Below are 23343 nucleotides of genomic sequence, written 5' to 3'. Positions count from 1 at the left end.
ATGTTTACTTTTCCATGTAACTGTAATTGCTTTGAGGGTGATTATTACCTCCGCCAAGGAGGTTATGTTTTTGTTGGCGTTGGTTTGTCTGTTTGTCTGTGAGCAAGATAACTCAAAAAGTTATGGATGGATTTGGATGAAAATTTCAGGAAATGTTGATACTAGCACAAGGAACAAATGATTGAATGAGGTCAAGTGCTTTTCTAGAAAAGACAGCGCAGACCTCCACCAAGGCAGATCAGTGCCCCCCCCCCCCCCACACACACACACACACCCCCACCCCCGATCCCAACCAAAATTTTATCATTTGTTCCTTGTACTAGTATCAACATTTCCTGAAATTTTCATCCAAATCCGGGTCACTGATCTGCCTTGGCGGAGGTCTGCGCTCTCCGAGTGCTTCTAGTTATTCGGTGTTATGCTCAGAAAATGAATTGATTTGTAGCTGATTGTAAAACCTGTTTAGTTTTACAAAGAGTTGGTCCTAACCACGCAGAAGTCTGGGTCCTGTCTTGTTTTCATCGAGGAAGATTCTTAACTGAGGGAAATTATCTGAAAATATCTGAGTGTCTGAGTAAATTTTCTAAATGCAAAGAGAAGGAGCTTCAGTCCTTTCCTTAGTACAGGGGTGTCAAACTCATTTTAGGTCAGGGGCCACGTACAGCCCAATATGATCTGAAGTGGGCCAGACCAGAATGACTGTTTAGATTGGATTTACTTCTAAGATATTTCAGGTTTTTCATGTTTGTTCAGGTTATTCACATTTTTTGTGAAAGGATAGTTTGTTAATGTGAACATTTTCATATTATTGTTCTTTTTTTTTTTACACCACTAGGCAAGGCAAGTTTATTTGTACAGCATTATTCATACACAGGGTAACTTAAAGTGCTTTACAAAGGCATAAAAACATCACAGAAGAAAAAAAAAAAACAAGACATTGAAATGACATTAAATCAAAAAAGGGAAAAAAAAAAGACATTAAAATCATCAGAGATATAACGTGATTTTAAAATGCATTCACAGAATAAAAGAAATACCATAACCCTTTCATGCATAAATTATGAGAACCTTAGTTGAGATTTTTTTCCAGAGTGTTTTATTCCTCTTTAGGCATGAAAAAAACCAATATGATTGAATTTTATTTATGAATCTATTTTTCATGGAGTTACAAAAATGTCCACTCAGCTGGACACCATGTGTTTAATTTTTGAAGCAAAAAAAAAACGTGTATTTAAAACCCATCATCAGAAAGTGGAAAACTAGGAAATAAAAACATTTTTTCATGCAGCTAATCTGATATTTTCTTACATTTTAACATACTCTAATACTAGTTATTACTCACTTCATGGAGAAAATATGCAAAAAAAAATTTTTTTTGATTGAGAAAACTTTTAAATTACAGTCTAATAACAATTTATTTACACTAAAACCTATTACTGCAGATCAGGTTTATCAAGAACAGCAAAGTTACAGTAATGGTATGAATTACAGTTTATGTGATGGTGCTGTGTTGGATGATATGAAGCTAAATCAACAAAACCCATGAATATACAAGAGAACAGCTGTAGAATAACTGTCCACTGTAGTGACCAGTATGCATGAAAATTATATGAAAATCATAAATTAAAATTAACATTACAAATAAAATAGAGTAAAGCAAGACATTCAAATCAAAAAAGTGCATTTATTTAACAGACATGATTGAAAAGAATTTACTCATAAGCATATGAAAAGAGGAAGGTTTTTAACCTGGATTTAAAAATGTTCACATTTGGGGCTGATTTCAGTTCAGTTCCTACTACTGTTATGATAGTATTTTACTGATCCAACCCATTTGAGATTAGATTGGTCTGTATGTGACACCTGAAATGTGAAAATGATTTTGACATCCCCGATTTTTAATATCTCCTGTGTTATTTTGTATTTCACAAATTCATCCCAGGGGCCGGATTGGACCCTTTGGTGGGCCGGTTTTGGCCCATGGGCAGTATATTTGACATCTGTGCTTTAGTATCTCCTTTAGTATAGCATACATTGGACAGACTGATGTCCCACAATTCATTGCAGCGGTAACATCAACTGACACGACTGTTCACAGAAACAAATGATCAGTGTGACAGACAGGATGCACATCTTCCAACTCATGTCACACCTGTCTAATATGGTGATATGTTTTATAGGTTATAGAATCTGAAAATGTGAAGTTAATGCAGCAGATCTTGTTCTTAGTTTGCATGAATTTTATTATAATTTAAAGGTTATATCACAGCCTGTGGGGGTATCATCGATTAACTTTTGGCTCCTTCAGTCACAGATGAGTAAGAAAAATGCAGTCAAATCAGGTTGGAGGAAATGCATTTGTTAGGGATGCACCGATACCACTTTTTTCCAGACCGAGTATGAGTACGAGTACTTACATTTGAGTACTTGCCAATACCGAATACCGATACGAGTACTTAATAATCCCATTCCAGTTCTTAGTTCCTTTTGTAAATGTGCTTTATTGTCATTGTCATTAGTCTGACTGGAACAAGGTGCTGCTACTGACATTTAATGTGTTGGAATGAGGGTTTCTCAATTAATCCACCAGGGGGCGCCACTCTTAATTAACCATACTGGACAAATATGAGGAAGAAAAGTAAAGTTTTTTGAGAAGAAAAAGAAAGTCAGTAATAACAAACATGGAGACGACAGAGGCAACACTAATGTGATACTAATATTGCAGCGTTTTTGCTGGTAAGGTTTAAAAGCTTATCTTCAGCAGGTAGAGAAAAGAGAAATGAGTGATAAGTTTCGTTTTCACTTCCACTGGTGGCGGTCTGCACCGCTGCGTACCCCTGGCGGTTCCTGGTGGTATTCTCCGTCTGGGTACGCATCTGCGAACACCTGAAAAATGGATGGAATGTACGCAGAGAACAGACAGAATGCTTCGTCCGTATCCGTCTGTGTCTTTAACGTTACTTGCAGTCAGCGTTACTTTTATCACCGTCATTTATTTTGAAAAATCTCCACACTCTTCACACTCCCCACACATTATTCCACTGCTATGTACCTGCTGCACTGAACTGTGAATGTCACATGGCCATAAGTGGTATTGCTGCATTTGTATCAGATTACTTTTATGAGTATGAATACAAGTACACACACTGAGTATCGGAGCCGATGCCCGATACTCGTATCAGAATCGGTGCATCCCTAGCATTTGTCATACATTATAAGTGCACGTAAATGGAGTTTAATTCTACATGTAAAGACTGATCACATACAGGTTAGTAGATGTGATCATTTCTGTCTTCCTTGTATAGCTCTACTACATATTTCCATGCTGATTCAGGATCATGCTGACAAATTCAAGTGGACAGGAGGATGAGCGTGACTGACTGGTGGAGTAGTACAGCTTTATTTAGGCTTGTTTCTGTTCCAACCTTGGTAATGAAGTCACATTGTCCACATTTATATCCTGCAGCAACGAACACGGTAAGAATATACCATGGGAAAGTACCCAAGTGGTGTATTTTTAATCATCCATCTTCTTGAAATTGTAGTTTCACCACCGTCAGTTCACCTTAACTCTTTAAAACCTGTTGTATCATCGCTGACACATGCTTCACATATGCAGGTTGGATGGCTGGAACTCTTTCACTGTTTATGCAATTAGAAAAATTCCAGTGGTTTCTGAAAGCTGAGATGTTGCTCTTTATAGTTTTTATTGGGTCATTACTGTAATTTCACTCATGCCTTTACTAGAAGCTGGAGAGGAAGCCATCTGAGCAGTATTATAACATGCAATGAATTGTAAATAAGTGTTAGATTTTGAAAAATCTGGAAAAATGGGCAAACAGATTCACTCCCAGCATGTTTTCTAACCTTTTAATTTGTCAAAATAAGTAAAAAAAGGCCAAGTGGACCATTTTAGGCTGAGGGTTTAAAGGGTTAACATCCATCTACTATGTCTGCAGTCAGATTCTCTCAGCGCAGCTTGGTCTTTATTAATTCTTCTTTCCATCTTTCCTTGATCTCATGATATTTTCCATCGTGACCAAAGAAAAGTGATAAGGAAACGTAGATAGGAGCTGTTGTTTATTTTACTTTTCAGATGCTCTCTTGGTCTTGGGGTGCAGGGAGCTGTTATATTATCCCCTTGTAGACTATTGTCACAAATTTGCCTCAATATTCCACTGTTTTTTAATGAGATGCTGCTCAACACAACATATGTCACCTGATTATTGATGATCCCTGACATTCATGGATCAGTTTTAATGCCCTGTTTCTGTAACAGTGTTAGTAACCCATAAAGACCCACACTGCAAATTTAAAAATACATATTTAACACCCTCAGAGTTTAAATTAACACCGAGCCAGGGTTTATATGGGAACCACTGGTTAAGTGTTAAATTAACACTTTTGAAAGTGTTAAAATGATTAACACTATGACAGTGTTCAAACTCTTTAAGTGTAAAATATTAACACCACAATGGATGAAAAGAACACTAGATTAGTATTCAAAGTTCATTAATTAGTGACACCAACAGAGTTAACTATTTAACACTGCACCAGTATTCAAGTAACATGCTGTGGTGTTAAATGTAAATTTAACTAGTGTTTGAGGTGTACATTGTCCTCTGGGATTAACACTATTAGAGTTAAAAATGTACAATCTGTTAGTGTTAAGTCTAACCATCCACCACACATGTACAATAATCACTCCAAAAAGTACTGCAATAAAAAATAATTATTTTTCTTTAACATGGGGGCTTCACATAAAGTTTGACAAGGTGCACAACACTCCTAAAACCCTGTAAAACCACCTTTTACAATACTGCCCAAAGCATGAGGTAGCTTGGAAGTGCAGGAGACAATCCATGAATTTGTTTGAGGTGCCTGAACAAAAGTAAAACAAAGGAAACAGCTCAACATTGTTGCTGTTTTAGCCAGTTACTGTCATGACTGAGTGAAAGACTGAACTCATATGCATGGTGCTGAAGGGAGAAAAGGGGTTTAATAACGTAAAACAATACATGAGAACGAGACAATATCTGGGTTTGAAAACATCAGAGTCCATGGGAAGACAGGTTCAGGACGGTGAGAGTCCGGGTTAAGTTTGCAGCAAGAGCTAATTTTAGCAGCTGGTTAGCAAGTTGGTCTGAACAGTAATATACACATTATGATACTGACAGAGCTGACAGAAAAGTTCCTTTCAGCCTAATAAATAGCCTTGTTTCAGAAGTAAAATGGTACTTATACGACACCTCATATGACGTCCATGAGCACACTGGTCTTCTCTGTTGCTCTGTCCAGAAATCAACACCCAGTATGGTGTTCAATCATGCTCCTCAACACCTGGTAAATGTACCCCGAAAAATGGCACCATCAAAGATACAAGCTGACTCTGCGAGTGTTAGTTTTTATAGATCAAACGTTATATTAACTCTGAATGGTGTTAAATACAAGTAACACTGGAAAATCAACACTGGCAGATTTGCTGTGCAGTGCTACTTTTGTGACAGTTCCCAAATGATTTTTTTTTTTCTCTATTCAACCTTTCTTAAGTGATTTATCACCATTTATTGTAATGTTATTCTCTTTATTTTGAGATTTTTTGTGTGTAAATCATGTAATTTCCTCTATTTCATTCACTGATCATGTGGATGTTCATTAAATTTCAGAGCAAATTCAAAGGTTATTAAAACAAAATGAAGAAAACTGAAAAAAAGTGACTTTTTCTGCAAAGATATCATTAACTGAATGTGAAACTAAGTGTCACCATCCACTGTCATTTATCAAAATCCATGGCTTTTAATGTTGAATCAATGTTATAGAAGATGACAGTGTTTTCATGTTCACTATGGAGCCTCTGAATGTCCAAATGGGTCATATCTGATGATCACGTAAAGATGACAAACTGTGTTTTACACCATTTACATGTAATGATAGGATTAATGGATCAACAGGCAATAAACACTTTACATCAGTAGATGGTTTAGGTTTTAGTGACTCTTTGGGTCTTTATGGGTTAATTTCACAACATGATTATTGGATCATTTTTGTTTTATTTTTAAATTGTTGACTGGAGGAAATGACCAATAGCACCATCGATAAAATAATCTACATTCCTGAGATTGGAAAATTTGTTTACTTACTATTATGACAATTATGCCTAATGTCACTAATTTGCATCATAATTATGACCTACATCAAGGAGGTTATGTTTTCATCAGGGTTTGTCTGTCTGTCTGTTTGTTTGTTTGTTAGCGAGATAAGTCAAAAAGTTATGGACGGATTTCAGTGAAATTTTCAGGAAATGTTGATACTGGCACAAGGAACAAATGATAAAGTTTTGGTGGTGATCGGTGGTGGTGGTGGGGGGGCTAATCTGCCTTGGTGGAGGTCTGCGCTCTCCAAGTGCTTTTCTAGTTTGTTTATTTGTTTGTTTGTTTGTCTGTCTGTTAGCAAGATAACTCAAAAAGTTATGGAAGGATTTTGATTACATTTTCAGGAAATGTTGATACTGTCACAAGGAACAAATGATTAAATTTGGTGGTGATCAGGGGGGACTGATCTGCCTTGGTGGAGGTTTGCGCTCTCCAAGGGCTTTTCTAGTTGCATGTGCTATATTCACATTAATCTCCTCTTAATTTAGCACGTGTCACAACAACAACACAAGTATTATTTTTTTCTATAATTGTAAATAAATTTAGGCAGTAAAGAGTGAAAGGGTGCTATGTCAAAAGTAAAAGTGATAAACTTTTAAATAAATTGAAGCACCCTGTTGATATTCCCTGCCCTCCCTCCGCTGCTCTGGTAATGTGTCACCTCGTGGCTGTTAGTAACTGGTTTCAAGCCACGCTAGCTGTATGTCGTTACTGTACATGATGTGTCCAGTGCGTTCTGTTCCTGGGTAAGACACCCTGAGTTACATTTGGGTTTTGTGTCCACAGTGGTGTTTGCGTGCGTCATGATATCAGTGTGAGTATGAGCGCTGTCAGAGGAATCTAGAGAGTCTGTCTACTTTTAGGATACCTGCCATTCATGAGGCGCTCCTTTGGGCATGTTGTAGCTCTCCAGTCGCCTGGCTACTGAGCCAAGTGGAAACACGCTCTGACCTCAAACTGTCACTGTCTTCGTCTGACTAGTCCTTCGCTGTCAGGTGACAGGCTTGGGAAAAGCTCCACTCTGCTGCAAACCACAGAGGACTGCTCTGCTGTCTGTTTGCTTCTGTCTTTCCTCCCACCATGCTTCTCTGTCCTACAAAGGAAAAGAAGAACACATTTCATTTAGAGGCTATTCCGTAGCATATCCAGGACAGAAACTGTATAAATGCTCTGTCCTTGTTTTTGGATTTTAATGTATTTTTTTTAGCATAAATAATATACAATAGTGGCATGTACAGTTGTGCAGTTTATCCTGTAGATATATTTGTATCATCCAGTGCCATCTCAGAGCTCCCTTGACAGATGAGCGTTAAATTAGCTGGCAATGCATAGTTTATAAGATATATATCACTCCAATTTAGACTCTCACAGGTATTAAGAAATCCGGTTGGCAGATTTGACCACATTGATCTCATCCAAATTAAAATATCATTAAAAAACAATATGTTAATTTCACTGATAAGTACTGATTAACTGAGATTTAATAATTATACACATGGAGAACATTTACTTTGCAGGACAGACCAACATAAGGCCTCAGGATACTTTGTCCATGACCTTTGACCAGAATGAAGTAGTTATGGGCAAGATTTGTAATTAGTCACATGTTGTAATAGCATACTGTATTGCAGTGTTTGTCAATCTTGGGGTCGGGACCCCACATGGGGTCACCTGAAATTTCTAGTAATTGATAAAAATTTTAAAATAAATGTAGTAATAAAAAAATATATGGTGATTTGAGAGAGACAATTACAATACATAAAAGACACGACAAACTGCAGCACTGTGGTACTGTTTATCTGTCAAATGTTAATTGTGGTCAGTTTCAGATGCTGCAGCTCTTTCATAATTCATAGTTTGAGTTCTTGTTTGTTCAGTATTAATTGTCAGCCTTGTAAATCCAAGCTGGACTGACTGTACATATCCTGACCAAGGAAAATAAAATTCTCCCTTTGTGCAGTAATCTACACCTGGCTTTACTGCCTCCGTCCACAATAATATATATTATACAGATTAAATGTCGCCTAAAATTAACGTTTATTTGCAACATAGTATAGAAAACTATTACATAATCAAAAAAAAAGGGGGGTCTGGGGTCGCCAGAAATTTGTGATGTTAAAATGGGGTCATGAGCCAAAAAAGGTTGGGCACCACTGCTGTATTGTATTAGCTGTGTTACTTTATACAGGATAATACTGAATAATGGATAATAATAATGATGACGATACTACTGCTACTACTACTAATAATAATACTTACAAATCTTTGTACTGGTAAGAAAAAACGAAGTGTTAGAATTGGGTCATCTGGTGTTCTGCTCTAGTGTCGGAGCTTAAACTGGTCAGATTTATGCAAATCAGCTGAACTGACATTTGCCATCGTGACAGGTTCTGGCAAATGAAAAAAAGTGTTGTATATCAACAGCTTGTACCACTGCTGCTAAATACATCGTGTTTTACATTTATAATAAGCCATATGGCAATGTGAGGAACATTATATCATGCTTGTTATAAACAGACTAATGGAGCCTAGTGCTAAATGAGACCGGTAACATGGTGATAAGTGGAGGGAGGGACAAAGATGGACACAATTGAAAGTTCATGTGTATTTTGGATGATGACAGAAGGAGACATGGGAACTTTAGGCTCCAAAAAAAGAGCCAAAACTGCACCAAGATGACAATGTGTTGGGCTGGAAGGTGATAAAAGGGTAGAAGGAGTAGGAGAAGAACCATCTAAACACTGCCAGGGGAAGAAATCATGAAAAAAAACCTAGATTCAAGCTTGGTTTTAGCTTTGCAGAGCCAGATCTACTGCACCTTCACACTTACTATGGCTATGACAGCTATTCGTCACTCCTTCTTTTTCACATTATTTGCTGTTTATTTGTGGTTGTCAAACCAGGTTGGATGTATTACTGCCACAAAGTTCCTCTGCTTTCATTTAGTTTGATTGTTTCCACTTGGAAGCTGCTGAGTAGACATGTGACACCCATTGGTAACCCTATTATGCCAGATGTATCATATTTGACACATGAGTTTTGAAGCCCTCCACATGATCAGTGTGATTTTTTTTTTTTTTTTTTTTCGTGAAAAACCTGGTGTGTATCATTAGATACATGCAATACACAGATAACCCACCAGGGGGGAGGAATTCATTCACCAGAGGCCTTTCCAGTGACACTACAATATTTTCATTAATGAGGAAGGAGGCAGAACTTTGCTAATTTTGAAAAGAAATCATGGATTTGTTAGACATGTTTGTTATATTGTGTTTTTGTTCAAAAATAATAATATTTGAGCATTGAGACCCAATGTATCAAATATGATACAAAATTGAAATTCATACATGGAAATTGATATTTGAAAAAAAAAAAAAAAGAGAAAGGTTGTTCAGAAGGACCAATAAAGGCTCCAGTTTCAAAGAACTAGAATTTTCTGTCAATGATTTAATGGTTCAGGGTTTACAAGGTTAAATTCAGTGTATTTATTTCTACGAGGAATGAACAGATTTATTGTATAATTGTGTGTTTCTGCACATGTAGGCAGGATTGCCATAAGGGGGAGAAAAGTGATGATGATTCCAAGTTCCCATGACTGAAAGGGGCCCTAGAAAACAGTAGAACACCCATCCAAAAACTAAACTGAGTAATCATTCAGAAAGTATAATTAAAATGTAAAAGATGGTTTATACCGTTCTTATCAATCTTGCATGAAATCTTGAAATCTCTTGTTGACCAAATATTAATCCATATCTCTGTCTTATATTTTTCGGGTTAGCATGGTTTACAGTATTGAAGTGGTGGGGCCCAAAGTGATATTTACTTTCATGGGGCCCCAAATCCCTGGGTGTGCCCCTTTATGTTTGAACCAATAAGAAGACTACCTTCCAACACAGTTCAATCATTTAACACAAAATATAAATGAATGCCATGCTAGAAAAAGACAAATATGGGACAAACTGTCGAAGAGTTTGAACAATATTTTATGATCCAGACCAGTGGTTGAGGTGGAGGGGGCAAAGGTTTAAGTGAGCTTTAATTGAGCTTCAGGTTTGGTAAATCACATTGCTAAATAAATATTTGCATTTACTCCTCCCAATAATTTTGCGCGTTCTGGCAGAAATGCCCATATTGCATATTCATCAGGGCAAACACGCTAAATGGGTTGCGCGGGCTATTTTGCCCTTTTGAGAGGCGCAAACCTCGGTGCGCCCTGTTAGTAGATAAGCTTCAATGTGTTTTTGCGTGTGCAGTCAAGTTTGTGCACACTTTTACACATGCAAACCTTTAGTAAATCAGGCCCTAGGTGTTTCTAGTGTTATCAACACCACCTGAAAGGAGACTGAGTCATGACCAAGGTTGGGGTGTATCAAGATTTACAAAGGACCCAGACCACCACTGTATGTGATATAAAGTTTTCATGTCCTTTTACATTTTCCCTGCACATGTAGATTTAGTTTACACTATAGTGAAGCACACAGCAACCTGACCAAAACTCAGCACTGCATGACGGGCGATGAAAAATACAATGTGCTCTCTGCTGTCAAAGCAGACCTCTGATAGCTAACAGATTCTTTCAGCGGGTTGGCTAAATCAGTGAGTTGAATCAGTCAGTTTGGCGGCATTACATTGTGCATATTCAGCTCTATAAATGTGCAGCCCCACCAGGAGATCATCGACCTCAAATGATCCCCTGTGGATAAGCTTTTTAGTTCCAGCCAAGGACAAAAAACATCACATTCATTGGGCTGAAGAGTAGAGCTGCTGCTGTGTGTACATAAATGCTATGAAATAGTGGAGCTCAGTTACTGCTAGATACAGCTCATATACATAGGAATGGGAAGACAGTGTTTCATCTCACTATCTCGGTGAGGTGAGGAAAACACATTGCTCATATTTATGGCAGGAAGGTCACCCCTGTGCAGGCGGTGATGTTTAATGTCCTTATTACCGGCCTATCCACACACCATCTCTGTGGGAGATAACTGCACTGGTCTAAGCGATGGCCTGTCAGTTCGATGTGGGTATGAAAACAAAAAAAACAGCAAAAAGGGAGAATAAACAAAGTACCGTCCACTGACTGAGTGTCTGGGCAAAATCAATAAGGGGCCAAAAGTGCCAGATTAAATCACAGCACTGAATGATCCACTAATAAGAAATTACAAGTAGGCCTTGAACTTGTGGGTCTTAAGGGAGTTTTGTAATGAGTCCTGGATCTGGATGCACAAAGACAGACTGACAGCACATACCTAACACACACCCGCATTTCACAGACTGGTGCTGAACCATCCCTTCTCAATGAAGAGTCCAGAGGCAGTTCAACATATAGAGCAAAAAACAAAAAACTATATCGAAAGTTGTTTCTTCATATTGACATTGCGAGAAAGTAACATAAAAACATATGAATCAATTCACCTTGGTACAAATCACAACAAAACAAGTGGTGCCAGGCACAACAAACCCCACCCCTTGCACAAATTGAAGCTTATTTTGGCATAGATCCAGCTGATGTCATCATAGATGCATTTTGTCCATTATAAGTCAATTTGAAAAGAAAAAAAAAAAGATTTAAAAAATTCATTAAAAATTTGAACTTTGACCTACTTTTCCCAAAATGTAATCACATCTATTCTGGGTCACTGACAATCTATAAACCCAATTTGGTATGAATTCAACTGACAGTTTTACTGCTACAGACATTTGAAATTTCACCCATTATAAGTAAATGGGAAAAAAATAAAGATTTAAATAATTCATAAAAAATTGAAACTTTGACCTACTTTTCCCAAAATATAATGAGCTCTATTCTGGGTAACTGGCAATCTATAAACCCAATTTGGTATGAATTCAACATACACTTTTACTGCTAGAGCGTTAACAAACAAACAAACAAACAAGTGGTCCCAGGCACAACAAACTCCACCCCTCGCACGTATTTCACCCATTGTAAGTAAACTGAAAGATTTTTTTAAAAAATCATAAAAAATTTGAACTTTGACCTAATGTTCCCAAAATGTAATGGCATCTATTCTGGGTCACTGGTAATATATAAACCCAGTTTGGTATGAATTGAACCAGTAGTTTTGCTGCTAAAGTGTTAACAAAGAAATAAGGCAAGGCAAGGCAAGTTTATTTGTATAGCACATTTCAGCAACAAGGCAATTCAAGGTGCTTCACACAGGACATTGAAATAAAAGAAACAAAAAGAAACACATTTAAAACATTATTAAGAAAACAACACATAAAATCAAATAAATAAAAAATAAAATAAAAATAAAAACACACTCATATTAAAGTAAAAGTTGCAGTGCAGAGTTTCAAAGAGAATATAAAATTTAAAAAGTCAAAAGCCTTTTAGTCAAAGGCAGCAGTGAACAGGTGAGTCTTTAACCTGGACTTAAAAGAACTGAGACTCTCAGCAGACCTGATATTTTCTGGTAGTTTGTTCCAGATATATGGAGCATAGAAACTGAACGCTGATTCTCCATGTTTAGTTCTGACTTTGGGAACACAGAGCAGACCTGTACCAGATGACCTGAGTGGTCTGGATGGTTCATACTGGACTAGAAGGTCTCTGATGTATTTTGGGCCTAAACCATTCAGTGCTTTATATGCTAGTAAGAGAATTTTGAAGTCTATTCTCTGAGAGACAGGGAGCCAGTGTAGAGACCTCAGAGCTGGGCTGATGTGGTCCACTCTCTTGGTCTTAGTGAGGACTCGAGCAGCAGCATTCTGGATCAGTTGCAGTCGTCGAATAGACTTTTTAGGCAGACCAGAGAAGATACTGTTACAGTAGTCAACTCGACTAAAGATGAAGGCATGGACAAGTTTTTCAAGGTCCTGCTGCGACATCAGTCCTTTAATCCTAGAAATGTTCTTGAGGTGATAGTAAGCTGACTTTGTAATTGTTTGTATGTGGTTTTTAAAATTCAGGTCTGAATCCATGACAACACCCAAATTCCTGGCCTGGTCTGAGGTTTTTAACTGAAGTGACTGGAGCTGTATGCTGATTTTAAGACGCTCCTCCTTGGGTCCAAAAACGACTACCTCAGTTTTTTCTCTGTTTAACTGAAGAAAGTTATGGCCCATCCATTCAGATATTTGCTCCATGCATTTACCCAGTGCTTGTATGGGGCTATGGTCACCTGGGGACATTGAAATGTAGAGCTGTGTGTCATCTGCATAGTTATGGTAATCTATTTTGTTTTTTTCTATGATCTGAGCCAGTTGAAGCATGTAGATGTTGAACAGAAGGGGCCCCAGGATGGAGCCTTGGGGGACTCCACATGTAATTTTGGTCTGCTCAGATTTAAAGTTACCTACTGACACAAAATAATCCCTGCCCTTTAAGTAGGATGCAAACCAATCAAGAACTGTGCCAGATAGTCCCACCGTGTTTTCCAGTCGATCAAGTAATATATCATGGTCGACTGTGTCAAATGCAGCACTGAGGTCCAGTAACACTAAAACTGAAGATCTGCCATGATCTGTGTTTAAGCGAATGTCATTAAATACTTTGAGCAGAGCTGTCTCAGTGCTGTGATGTGGTCTAAAACCTGACTGAAAGACGTTAAAGCAGCTGTTGACTGTTAAGAAGTAATTTAGCTGTTGGGACCAAGGTTATTATCGTTAACGAAAACGAACGAAATGACGAAAACTAAAATTGAAAAAACATTTTCGTTAACTGAAATAAATAAAAACTCTAATTAAAAGAAAAAAACGATAACTAACTGAAACTGTATTGTGAGCTTACAAAACTAACTAAAACGTATAAAAATTATGGATACAATTCCCTTCGTTTTCGTCTCTGTCAATGTCGGATTGATATGAAATTAATTTATTTCACTTCAGCAGTTTGAGCTGGTGACACCAAACGACACTTCACAGTCTGTCATGTCTGGTCATTTGTGGTTTCCAGTCGTCTTCTGGTCCCCACTCTACCTGGAACATACAGACTAAAGCTGGGACACAGCAGCACCGTCCTGTCTGGGGTTTACTGTAGTGATACATGGGTCGGGTTTTTTTTTTTTTTTTTTTTTTTTTTTTTTATGGCGTACCGTGTGTGTGCGCGTGAGTGACAGACAGAGCTGAGCTAAAGGACAGTCAGTGTTGAACTAGCATCCAGGTTAAAACTGGAGAGTTTATCACCATGAAAAGGCCTTCCAAGCCCTGAACTGCACAGTTTAGAAGAGGAGAAAAGAGGAGGATGAAAACTAATCCAATTACAGAGGTATGGAACCTGTTATAATGTTAAAAAACGTTTGATGTTACTAGCTACAGCTAGCTGAACTGAACTGAAGCAAAGTTGGCTAATAATGGAACTGGAGATGATTAAGATATGAGAAATCTGCTAAGGTGTGGTTTACTGATGAGGAACTGGGTTATATATGTTTATAAGTGGTTTATATTTGTTCCTATCTGCTTTAACTGCTGGTTAGCTGGTTTATAATAGGTTCCTATCTGCTTTAACTGCTGGTTAGCTGGTTTATAATATGTTCCTATCTGCTTTAACTGCTGGTTAGCTGGTTTATAATAGGTTCCTATCTGGTTTAACTGCTGGTTAGCTGGTTTATATATGTTTCTATCTGCTTTAACTGCTGGTTAGCTGGTTTATATATGTTTCTATCTGCTTTAACTGCTGGCTGCATTGTGCATCTCCTCTCATGCTTTGCACATCTTCGCATTGTTTCACGTAAGTGACGTTGTGTATGGATTGCACCCCACCTCAACCTGCTATAGGGAATTTATACATTGTACGGTACATTGTGTCTCTGCTCAGTCCATGAGCCGCCCTAACCCGACCCCCAAATAAAGTGTCCAGGGTAACACATATCCACGCCTCACTAATTTCTTTGAATAGGATGATGAGGAAGATAAAATATATGAAATAACTAAAACTAATACTAAAACTAAACTAAAACTAAGCATTCAGAAAAAAACGATAACTAATAAAAACTAACAAACCTGCTCTAAAAACTAATTAAAACTAACTGAATAAGAGAAAAAAAAAGTCAAAACTAATTAAAACTAAACTATAATTAAAAATCCAAAACTATTATAACCTTGGTTGGGACACAGCCTTTTCAATGATTTTACCTAAATAAATGAACCAAACCAAAACCAGTACCCCTTGCCTCCCCTCGGGGGTTGGGGTGGGGTGGTAACAGACAAACTGAACCAAAAATAGTCTCATGGACCTTTACGTTGTATGGCCAAAGCTTGTTAATCATTAGTGATATTAACAGTGTTTAAAACCCAAACTAAGTAAAAAGAAAGACCAAAAAACAAACTGTGAATAAAATCTAAAAAAAAGCAATGACTTTTGTCATCTTGAGTTTTTGCAAACATAAACATTTCAATAAGAGTGGAGTTGGTGAAGAGTGAAAGGTGACACTTGTTAAAGTACTGCTAAGTGAAAACACCTCTAACACTAACACTGTCATGTTAAACATCACCAAGTAATGTGATGTCTGCCACAGGATAAACATCAACACTTTCAACTATGCTTGTAATGCAACCGTAATATCAACTTCAAGTAATGCATAAACACATTATTTAGGGCTAACAGGCTAAATCAACAAGCTACCTGACTGACTCATTTGTTAATGCAGTACTGAATTACTGTTAACATTAGCAAGCTTAAGCTAACAGGCTAAGCATTACATCATCATCTAATGGTCCAGATAATATAATTTTACTACCACAACTGTAGCCGAGCTGTCTGTTGGAAAAAAAAAAAAGAAAAAAATTTTATTCAATAAACATAAGCTCCGAATGTCTGACTCAGCCTGAATGGCAGATGCAAAGATGGGAGCAGCCACATCCTTCATGATGCATAGATTTATACTCAGCATAATTTAAATGAGTGACTTATGTAGGCCATAGGTCATAGAGGGGGAAAGTGGCTGTACAGACCAAGACCATTTTTGACTATAAGCATATTACTTATAGTAAGGGTTTGGAAAAGATTGCAGAAGGGCTCAATTTACAAATTTACCTAAGTAACATTGAAGGAAAGGACATAAATATGGGTCTGCTGAGTTTATGTCCACACCACCTCCTTCTAAGGATTGTACTTTTTTAACACTTTTTCTTTTTTTTTTTTAACAGTACATGTACTGTACTCATACAACCACAGTAGGAGGCCAAATGACCGTACAAGTCATATAAACATTGTCGAAACATTATTGTATTAAACGTGTTTGAAAAACAACTGATATTTCTATTTTTCTGGCAAGGTTGTGCTTGCAAAAGTAAACTTTTACTTGGTGGGACTGCAGAGTAAAAGTTTGGGGAACTTTTAGTGGAAACACGACTACACAAAATCAAATTCTGAGTGGAAATGGACAAAATTAGAGTGTAAAAAGAAAGGCCAGCCTTACTCTGTTAGCCTGTGTAATTCGTCTTCGTGCAACCAGCACCTTGAAGTGTAAGTGCAGTTTAACGGATGAGTAACCCCACTTCAGCTCAGCCCTTTGCAGGTTGTTTGGTCAGCGGGCAGAGTTTAATAGTTTGCTGTTCAACTTCAGAGATGTCCTGAAACTAAATCCACCCACACTGTCTTGGGCCTTGTATGGATTAAGTGAGAATGACAACCTAGTCTTGACTTTCATGAAGTGTGTGAAATTGAGCTCGAGCAGGCCTGACAATTTCTCCCACTCCCATTACACAGATTTGAGGAAACAGTAGGGTGACATTGACACCGCTTCAAAGACTCTAAGATGAACATGATACTCATTTGTTTCTGTCAGTCAAAAAAGGCGCAGCGACTCGCAGTGGCACCCGCACAGCCGGAGACGAAAACCCCTTTTCTATTACTGCTGAACATCAAAGCAACAGCAGCGAGTACACAATATCCGTTCTCCCACCCCCATTGTCTGTCACAGATGCAGACAGCAGCGCGGGTGCATACATTTCTGATGCTGGCTTTTAGAGAGGACAGGCTGGAAGGAGGTTTTCTCATTCTGCAGCTTAGGGATTTTGTTACTTCAAAAGGAAGCATAAGTTGTGAGCTGGGAAAAGCTGTCAATGAGTGACAGCGTATAATCCAAGGTACGAGCTAAAGGTTGTGGCTGAGGCTAATTGTTCACCAGGCAGCCACTCCCACTCAGGATCATCATCCTTGTGTGGCTGTTGAAGTTGGTAGATTATGCAGGGAGCGTGCATGAAGATGACAGGGATTAAACTAACTGAAAAGCATCAATTCAGTGCTATTTAAGAGCTTTGTAAGGTGGCTGTTAAGCTGATCAAGTGGAACCTCCACCTTTTCTTCCTCTGTCCCTTCACCATCACTTTCACGTTCTCCCACATGAACAAAACAAACAGGCTGCGTGTTGTTGGCCGGTCTGTCTATGTCAAACTGTCAGGGGGTTTGGTCATATTAAACAGAGCCTCCCTCAGCAGTTTGACTCTGCAGCAGCAGCAGCAGCAGCAGCAGCAGCAGTAGCAGGTAAATAGCCCTAACTGGGAGGTCAAGCAAGCAAAGAGCAGAGTGGTGGGAGCAGGTAAAAACAACCAGTGTTTTAAATGGTTCTGTCAACACTGACAGTGTGGTTCAGTGAGCACAGAGACATGAATGCAACTGCATATCTGAGTCCTTTGGCTACACCAGGTAATACTGTTCCAAATATAATATATTATAACTGGTAATCCTGTTGCAATATACTGTAGGATATTTGTATATGTGACTGGAAGGGATTTTTAAGGAAAAATGTTTTCTTTGGTTTCAGTCCCTGCATTTTTTAGTTCTGTGTTTTTTGCTTATATACAAACACAGTTTCTGATAGGACTTGGAATGGATAAGATGCAAAACTTACCCCAGCCCTAAGTTACATTTATGGTACTGTGACATTAATTAAAAAGTTTGAGCACTGAACATGAAAATTAAATTGTCAAGACTGACTTAATATTATTACGTTATAATCAGTCTGTCTAATTATCAGTAATTTTGAAAAACAAAATTTTACTCTCATAAATATTGGCACATATAAATAAATGTGTCAAAAAACAGAATATATCATGTCACTGTCATAAGGATGAGCTTTTTTTGTGAGGGATAGACTATTCAGTGGTGTCACACTGTTGGTACCTGTAGCTTCAGTTTCACTGAACTTGATGACATACTGTAGTGCATTACTGTATGTGCATTTCATTGACACAGTTATATTTATGTTCAGGTTGTACCCCAAGAGATTTCATGTGTAAAATATCCATGAATAAATAACCTGTTCAGTTTTCCTTTTTCTGACAGTGATGGATATGTTGTAGAGAAACCTGTAAAGTGGTTTATAAATAGATATTGTAGTATTTTGGGGGTTTCACACCGAGTAATTTCCGGTCTGTATCATCCACTTCTCATGTTATTCACTGCTAAAATGGACATGAATGGTTTATGGAAGACATCTGACAATAGCTAGTATGGCATTGATGCACTGATGATGGTGATCCTGTAGAACTGCATGAACAGATTGGCACATCATTTTGTGCTGCACCTTCCATGTGATTGAAGATTTCTAACACTGGCTGAAGTGATAATTAAAGACCCTGACATCTTTGTGACAGTCCCTTTGGGTTTACAGCCCTCAGATTTATTCATCCATTCCTTCCACATCTCCTTTTTTCTGTGTTAATGGATGTCAAGTCGCACCACATCATCACATCACAGTGCTGACACTTGGGACTGTCACTTATTTACAGTATACCATGTTTAATAAAGCACATTTATTTTAGATATTTTATTATTTAATGTGTCTTTGTGCCACCATTACTATCAGTATGGGTAGGAACCAAGGTTATTATCGTTAACGAAAACGAACGAAATGACGAAAACTAAAATTGAAAAAACATTTTCGTTAACTGAAATAAATAAAAACTCTAATTAAAAGAAAAAAACGATAACTAACTGAAACTGTATTGTGAGCTTACAAAACTAACTAAAACGTATAAAAATTATGGATACAATTCCCTTCGTTTTCGTCTCTGTCAATGTCGGATTGATATGAAATTAATTTATTTCACTTCAGCAGTTTGAGCTGGTGACACCAAACGACACTTCACAGTCTGTCATGTCTGGTCATTTGTGGTTTCCAGTCGTCTTCTGGTCCCCACTCTACCTGGAACATACAGACTAAAGCTGGGACACAGCAGCACCGTCCTGTCTGGGGTTTACTGTAGTGATACATGGGTCGGGTTTTTTTTTTTTTTTTTTTTTTTTTTTTTTATGGCGTACCGTGTGTGTGCGCGTGAGTGACAGACAGAGCTGAGCTAAAGGACAGTCAGTGTTGAACTAGCATCCAGGTTAAAACTGGAGAGTTTATCACCATGAAAAGGCCTTCCAAGCCCTGAACTGCACAGTTTAGAAGAGGAGAAAAGAGGAGGATGAAAACTAATCCAATTACAGAGGTATGGAACCTGTTATAATGTTAAAAAACGTTTGATGTTACTAGCTACAGCTAGCTGAACTGAACTGAAGCAAAGTTGGCTAATAATGGAACTGGAGATGATTAAGATATGAGAAATCTGCTAAGGTGTGGTTTACTGATGAGGAACTGGGTTATATATGTTTATAAGTGGTTTATATTTGTTCCTATCTGCTTTAACTGCTGGTTAGCTGGTTTATAATAGGTTCCTATCTGCTTTAACTGCTGGTTAGCTGGTTTATAATATGTTCCTATCTGCTTTAACTGCTGGTTAGCTGGTTTATAATAGGTTCCTATCTGGTTTAACTGCTGGTTAGCTGGTTTATATATGTTTCTATCTGCTTTAACTGCTGGTTAGCTGGTTTATATATGTTTCTATCTGCTTTAACTGCTGGCTGCATTGTGCATCTCCTCTCATGCTTTGCACATCTTCGCATTGTTTCACGTAAGTGACGTTGTGTATGGATTGCACCCCACCTCAACCTGCTATAGGGAATTTATACATTGTACGGTACATTGTGTCTCTGCTCAGTCCATGAGCCGCCCTAACCCGACCCCCAAATAAAGTGTCCAGGGTAACACATATCCACGCCTCACTAATTTCTTTGAATAGGATGATGAGGAAGATAAAATATATGAAATAACTAAAACTAATACTAAAACTAAACTAAAACTAAGCATTCAGAAAAAAACGATAACTAATAAAAACTAACAAACCTGCTCTAAAAACTAATTAAAACTAACTGAATAAGAGAAAAAAAAAGTCAAAACTAATTAAAACTAAACTATAATTAAAAATCCAAAACTATTATAACCTTGGTAGGAACCTGTTAACACAGTCTCATTAGAGACTCAGAGTGCAGGTCCTGTCATGTACATCATTAATATTTAATGGTTAAGATATGTTCTTAAGGTTAGGGTTCAAAGTTGTCTTGGTTGAAGTATACACTCAAAAAACTGAAACGCTGACTTTAATTAAATTTATTTTGTCAACAGGTTCCACGTAAATGTATTATGTTAGTTGAAAGCAAAAATGTTAAGTTCATCTAAAATTAAGTCAGATGAACTTAACATTTTTGCTTTCAACTAACATAATACATTTACGTGGAACCTGTTGACAAAATAAATTTAATTAAAGTCAACATTTCAGTTTTTTGAGTGTAGGCATGTTGTAGTTACAGGAAAGGTTTGGGTAGATCTCCTAGAAATAAATGTAAGTCAATATAATGTTCCCTGAGCACATGAAAACACAACATCAGTGTGTGAGACAGACGTTGAGAGAGCAAGTTTTCACAAATCTGTAAAAATTCTCCAAGAAGTCTTCCCTACGGGTTTCACTTTGATGTGAGACAGATCAAATGATCATCAAGTGTGTGTTCAGTGTAGACGGCTTTGGAATTGTTTGAAGGCAAAGTGTTGCACTTTTGACAGAGGTTAGCAGTTTCCTCTGCTTCCAGCTTTCTAGAGTTGGGCTGAACTGAACATCTGAAAACTTCCCAGACCTGTGAATTGATCATAGTTATCACTGGTTCATTCACAGAGGAAAAAGACATGAACTGATATTGATATTTTGTTTTTGGAAGTAATGAGGAGCAATGAGGATTTAGAGCTCGTTAGACCTGTAGAGCTCTGATTCTTGATTTTAGAAGCAAATAACATTACTTAAAGCGGTTACAAGTATTCAGCAAATACACAGACAATTAAAGAAATAATCCTAACTCTATCTGGAATTTCAAGTAATTTTAACCAAGGTCAAAGCATCCATTCTCCAAAGCCATGTCAATCCAGTGTTTGCCTCAAGGACAGCTTTTTTTTTTTTAATTTGGTGAAATAATCTATATCATAGTACTGGAAGGTCCAGAGCATCTGTGTTTGTGTGTGTGTGTGTGTGTGTGTGTGTGTCTGCACAGTTTTGAGAAATTGAGACGTTTTTAATTGGCCAATTTGGTACCTATAGTTGAGGAATAGTCGAATCTCCACATTAAATATCTCAACAAGTTGATAGGACCAATATTTTGGGAGATATTAGTAATTTTGGAAAACAATAGTCTTCCAATCACGTTGTGTTGCCCATGGTGGTTGACAGGAAGTGCAGGACCACACTGGATGATGGGAAATGAAGTCAAAAACAGGAACAATGCATTTACTAACTTCAGTCCCTAGATATCAGCATTAATATGACCCGTGGTTCCCCACAAATCAACGCGCTAATGTGATATAAACCCAGTGAGGAATGAATCTACTGTTACAGGCTGGGATTGAATTTACAGCAGTTGGCTTTAACTGTATATGAGTTTGTTAACAGTTAAATCTCAATTAACAGTTCAAGTAGTGGTGTATATGTGATAGAGCTGCAACCGATTAATCGACTCAAAGTGATGAAAAAAAAAAAACATTCAACCACAAGCTTTGTTTCCTTCATTTCTCTACTGTTAAGCATTGGTTCCACTGTTGTGTTTCACACGGACACTTATTGTGACGCACAAAGAAGCTCCAATTCAGGAAAACTGCAATAGAATATCTCCCTTCAATCAATTCGAGTCGATTAATCGAATCGGGACTTTTTGCATTGACTTCAAGCTCCTAGTCGATTAATCGGTTGCAGCTCTAATATGTGACACAGATGATGATGACGACGATGATGACGATGATGATGATGATGGTAATTTGTTAAATGTGTCACTAAACAAAAGTGCACAACTGAGCCATATCAGTCTTAATCACAACTGTAATCTCCTCACCCCAGCAATCACACTATCAGTGAGTCCAAAATGCTAACCCTGCGCTCTTTTAGCACCACTACATGTGTGAAAGGCGCGTTGTGCTTGGTTAGTATCCAGACAGCTTTGAAAACTGCCATGGTATCTCTGGTCTGTCGAGTAACAGTCTGAAAAACCACTCGGCTGCTCTGAGCTGTTAACATAATACTTCTCAGTTCATTCATCTCTAAAGCCGCTCTTTTGCAGAGATATGATGCTGTAGACCAGTCGGAAAGAGAAAATTCACTGAGGAAATATGTCTTTAGGATCTAATTTATGACAATGCCTCACAATAGATTTGATCATTTAAAATTACTGTACAGAAAAACTTTTCTATCCTGGAAAACTCTTGGTCCCTCAATGAGTAATGCTGAAAAACTGGTTGAGACTAATTGACGACCCCTGACATTTGACATGTCACTGTGAAGCTGATGAAAGTGCAGGAAACAGGGAAGAGCTGCCATGGAGAGCTATCTGTCTCTACCCTGCTGTTTCATTAACAGTGATCAGCTCCTTCTTTAGGTTACCTTTGGCAGTTCATTAGTGCAGAGAGTGCTGAGGGCAGCAAGTATGTAGGAAAGCTGGCATCACCAGTGTCAAACCAAGAAAAAAAAGATACGCTGCAAAACCTAGTAACAATATTTCACGACAAGATTTTGCTCAATTCAGTGCTAGCTTCCAAAATCTCTTTTTTTTTTTTTTTTTTTTTTTTTTTTTTTTAGCAGTCAACACTTGGAGAATAAGGTATATGAGCGTACTGTGGATGATGAGCTGCGTCCACCAGCTTCAGTCAGTCAATAACCACCTGGCTGAACCTTTTAACATCCATCATTTTCATGGAACTCCAGCCCTAAAGCCAAGTTTCATGAACTTTCACCATCGTATGGGACCCTAGTTTTTAAAACAGTGGTGTTTATGCTGCTTTTCCATGGCCTGTATCCACCTGATTCATCGTAAGTTGACATGGTTCAGCTTGGTTTGGCCAGTAGCCCTCAGCATTCTACTGCAGGTTTA

General features: G+C 37.8%; 1 protein-coding gene across 2 annotated transcripts in view; it reads left to right on the top strand.

Moving 5' to 3' along the window:
* tmem178bb (transmembrane protein 178Bb) overlaps nt 1-23343 on the top strand; it is a 231353-nt gene that overhangs the window by 111308 nt on the left and 96702 nt on the right. The window lies entirely within an intron of this gene.

This window comes from Sphaeramia orbicularis, chromosome 12 (genome assembly GCF_902148855.1).
Source record: "Sphaeramia orbicularis chromosome 12, fSphaOr1.1, whole genome shotgun sequence".
NCBI lineage: Eukaryota > Metazoa > Chordata > Actinopteri > Kurtiformes > Apogonidae > Sphaeramia > Sphaeramia orbicularis.
Note: the sequence above shows the minus strand (reverse complement) of the source record. Positions and strands in the feature narration are given on the sequence as shown.